General features: G+C 35.0%; 1 pseudogene; it reads right to left on the bottom strand.

The window, feature by feature from the left end:
- Positions 1-2,887: 2,887 nt before the first annotated feature.
- On the bottom strand, positions 2,888-3,814 carry LOC134361366 (putative taste receptor type 2 member 33; annotated as a pseudogene).
- Positions 3,815-4,883: the final 1,069 nt, after the last annotated feature.

Raw genomic sequence — 4,883 nt, 5'->3', positions numbered from 1 at the left:
CACGTGGCATTAGGGAGTTTTAAATTAAAATAATATCACCGCACACTTATGAAGATGACTAAAATCCAAAACACTCAGAACAAATGCTGCAGGGATGTGGAAACACGAGAACTCTCATTCATCGCTGGCGGGATGCGAGTTGTACAGACGCTTTGGAAGAGAGTCTGGCAGTTTCTTAAAAAACGAAGTCTTACCAGCAATTGCTCTCCTCGGTATTTACCCAAATGAGCTGACAACTTACATCCACACAAAAACCGGCACATAAATATTTACAGCAGCATTGTTCATAATTGTCACAACTTGGAAGTAACCAGGATGTCCTTCAGTAGATGAATGGATAATCTGTGCTACATCCAGACAATGGAGTATCATTCAGTGATAGAGAGATACAAGCCATCAAGCCAAGAAAGCACATGAAGGAACCATAAATGTATATTGCTTAGTGAAAGAAGCCATTCTGGAAAAGGCACAACTATAGAGAGAGTAAAAAGAGCAGTGACTGCCCGGAGTTTGGGGAGAGGAAGCGAGAGATACGTAGGTAGAGCACAGGGATTTCTAGGGCAGTAAATCTATTCTGCCTGATGCTGTAGGCTGGATGTATATTATTACACGTTTGTCAAAACCCATAGAACGTACAACACAAAGAGTGAATTGCAATGTATACTGTGCACTTTAGTTAGCAATAAATGTGTCATGATCAGCTCATCAATTGTCACAAACATGTCACACTAATGCAAGATGTTAATAACGGGGGAATGTGGGCGGGAGGGTGACATATGTGTTTGCTGTACTGTCTTTCCACTCAATTCTTCTGTAAACTTAAAACTGCTCCCACTCAAAAAAGGCTATTAAATTTTTTAAATGTACATTTAAAAAAAGAAGCCCTGGGCTAAGATATTCATTCAGCTGTACAATTACTACTTACTCACTTTCTGTGAATTTATAATATGGTGATTTTTTTAAGAAGTTCATTGAGAAAAAAATATTATATAAAAATAACATTCTAGTGAGGCAGTTGTTATTCAATTTTAAAATGAAAGGCCATTTTTGTGTGTGCAATAGCCAGCTAGATGATATCATAATAAAAATAAATCATTCACAATAGAAAAAAAATGTATGCAAATATACCAAAATCTTTTATATGATTTTTAAGAACAACCGTAATAGGTGCCATTTGGTCCTGACATTCCACCTTGTCTCCAGTCCACACACCTGATATATGTGCCTCAAGGCTGTATTCTAGTAATATTTTCCCTGGGACTGTGGAAAAGCTAATCTTTTGCTCTGAGAAATGCTTCTACTTGGATAAGCCTATAACCTCAACATGAAACCAGAACTGGGAAATTCATGCAACCTGCAGATTATGTGATGGGTTTCATTTTCGTTGATTTGCCAGCCCTAATATATAGCTCATTTATTTATTCATCCATCCATTCATGTGTTCATTAAAATATCATTTTTCACCAAATATTCTATGTGCTGGATTTTAGGTGCTGGGAATCAGCAGGTGAGCAGACAGACATGTCTGCTTTTAAGGTGCCTCCACCGTACTGGGGAGATAGATGATAAATAAAAATCAATCAACTGTGGAGACAATTTATCTTAAGATTTAGATAATCTTGTTAAAATTTCATAGCACCAATGATTAACACAATCATTTAGAATGCAGTTGTTCAATAAGGTTACACATTACATTCTTATACTAGAACTTCCTATCAGTGAATATGTCAACACACTTTCTCTTCTTTCATCATTTACCACAAGAATATAATAAAACAGATCTTTAAGACATTTCTTATAATTAATCTATAGATTTCAAAGATGCCATTCCAATGTTTGCAGGAAGGTTTATTGATTTAGCTTCCACAATTTCTATACTAGTTTTATGTTGAGCATTTAAGACAGGGAAGATTTGAGTCCTCTTATCTGAAATCTAAAAGAAATTGTAAGACTAGAGCATGAGGAGATGAATGGAAATTCAGGAACTCACAGGTGTTTTAGTAGAAAATGAAAATATTTGACATCATATCTCAACTTCAAAAAAGGTCTTCCTTAATTCAAACACAGGAAGAAATTACTTTCATAAATGAATATGAAAATATAACAGTGTTCAAAACAGATCATGATTAGAGTTTCCTTCTTCTTTCTCTTTATGGAAGAAATGATTTATTTCTAACCTACTCACTTACTTGTATTAAATCTAATATTCCTCAGTTCTGTTTATGTAACCCAAATACAAAACTTAATATTGAGTTTTATTGTGTCCATCTTTTTCTAACAATAATTAATGTTTGCTTTCTACTAAACCTGAAATTAGAATTTATAATGGAATAAAACCTATCCCAAAGATATATCCATATTATTGATTTAGAACTGAATGTCCTTATCAAAAAAGATTGGAGGTTCAAACAATGAAATCTAAACACACGATGAAATCTAAACACAATATTCTATACATGTGTGGTACAAATTACAAGGGAAAATAACAATAATTTCCGGAGATAAGCTGTCAACTCCATTAATGTAAAAATACAGATCATAAATTCTCCCACTGGAAGATGATAACATAGAATATGTAAGTGAAATACACATGACTTCATAATTCTGAAATTTTTCTAATCATATTTTGCGTAGTTAGGTGGTTTGTGTGAACATAATGATTACAGTTATGTCCTTGCAGGGTTTCTTATGTTTTGATAAACACATACACACACAAACACACATACATATACTTTTTATAATAAGTATAGGTAAAAGACATTTCTAGGTATGCCTTTGGAAATTACTCAAATACAGACGCTGTGGAAAGCCAGTAGGAAATATAAGATATTGCAGACTCCAACAGTTCATTTTCTGCTGGAAGACACACAATGTCCCTCTCAGTAATCTATGGGGTTGAGGGTTTCTGTCCTTTCAGCCAGCACCTCAGCTGGCACAAAACTCAAAGAAAAGTTGTTTTAGTTTCTTGTTTCCCCAAATCAGGATAAATGAGTGGCTTTGAGGATAGGTGATTGCAACAGCCTCCCAAAACATGAAGGTTGGTTCCCTGAGCAGCCTGTGAGAATTCCAAACTGCTACGGTTATAGACAGAAAGTAAATGACAAATAACAATAGAAAAGAGATCACAGTTTGCAAAGCTTTTATGTGGACCTCGGTGCTGGGATCTTGGGATCCTTTGCCATGGAGCTGCATCTTCTTGAGATGTTTACACAGGGAACCGATTAACAGCAGAAAACACATCAGGGACATTGCGAAGGGTGTGGAGTTTGCTAGTGTAAATGAAATCATATTCGAACGGTGTGAAATGTTCCCCCATTGGATCTTCCAAGTCTCATTTCTTTAATATTCTTTTATCCACACACTCTCATCTGTTTGCCACCACAACAGGACAAACCAAAAACACCAAAGTCCCCGGCTGTATGACCAGAACAACACTCTTAAGTCTTTTCTTTACATAAAGAAAAATAAGGTTGGAGAAACTGGTAATCTTGAGCAAATAAAGCATGCTGAGGCTAGTAGCAAGCCACACGCTAAAATGGTTGGTTACTATCGAGGCAGCACGAAAAATAATTCTTACTTCTATACTATATAAAGCTGGATTAAGCACAGTTGCATAGCAACTTATTAACATTACCCAGAGCAAACCAATTCTGGAGACTGCCAGAGCAGTAAGAATTCGATCAGCTGAGGATAACTTTTGTCTCTTGACCCAGTCAATGAAGTTCACAAGTGCTATGAAGCTATTGGCAAAATTTCCAAGAACAAATTCTACCATTAATACAATCGAAAAAATGATCAATAGTAGAGTTATCATGTCTGAACAAAAAGAGAAAAAGAAAATGCAGGCCTAATATCACCAGTCATGATTCCTTTAATATCCTGACCTTAAATTCTCTATGTACCTGATTTCTGAATGTGCAGTAATGCTCTTGTTTCTTTTAATTTCTGGGACCAACATCAAGCAGGAAAGCGCCAGAGTATGCTAATGAATGAGGTCAAGGCTGTCTTTATAAAAAACATAACAAAACATTCCCAAAACAGCTCACATTAACTCCTAGTCATATGCTGTTTATCCGGGCCACAGGCTGAATGATTCATAGCTGATATCACAGTGAAAGCTGCATTCTCATTTGCTAGCATGCAAATCAGGACATATTCTCTTTCATTGTTTTGCAATTTTTTCCTTGTTTAACCTCTCCATAATTTGTATTCAGTAACTTTAGTTGATAGGGAAATTTTAAAACCGAAAACATAGGACATGCAGTGAATCTCTAAATGGTTGAAGTTTGTTCATAACTAGGATTATTGCCACTATGGATTTTTTTTTTTTTTAATGCTAGATTTAAGTGGAGAGAAACCAAAAATTTTCTATCAAAAGCATCCAGGGTTCTTTGGGAGCTCCAAGAAGGACAATACTCCTTAAAACCTGGCTTCTGATCACTTATATTAGCACATTTACTTCATTGTTCAAAGCTCATAAACACACACACAGCCCCCTCATGGATGGAAGAAATTATTGTACTATAATTTCCAAAATGAAAAATGAGATTCAGAGAGGTCACCCAGATTTAAAGAGCCCTTTTTTCTCTCTCAGGCTTTTCGGCCCATTATTATTTATCAAGCATACATTTTATGCTTAGAACTTTGAGCAGATTACTTTCTGGAATATATTTAATATTTAAATATTATTTATTTAATTGAAATATTCAGCTATATTGTAAATATTTCTTGGGCACTTAAAAGAACACGTGTTTTCACATTACAGAGTCTAGACCTCTCCATATATAAATATTCAGTTTTATTTTTCTCTAATTCATTTTGACAACTTAATTTTCTAAGACTAATAGCTGTTGAAATCAGCCTCTAGTCTTGAATTTTATTTC

This window comes from Cynocephalus volans, chromosome 12 (assembly GCF_027409185.1).
Source record: "Cynocephalus volans isolate mCynVol1 chromosome 12, mCynVol1.pri, whole genome shotgun sequence".
Taxonomy (NCBI): Eukaryota; Metazoa; Chordata; class Mammalia; order Dermoptera; family Cynocephalidae; genus Cynocephalus; species Cynocephalus volans.
The sequence above is the reverse complement of the archived record's forward strand: the minus strand, read 5'-3'. Positions and strand labels throughout refer to the sequence as shown.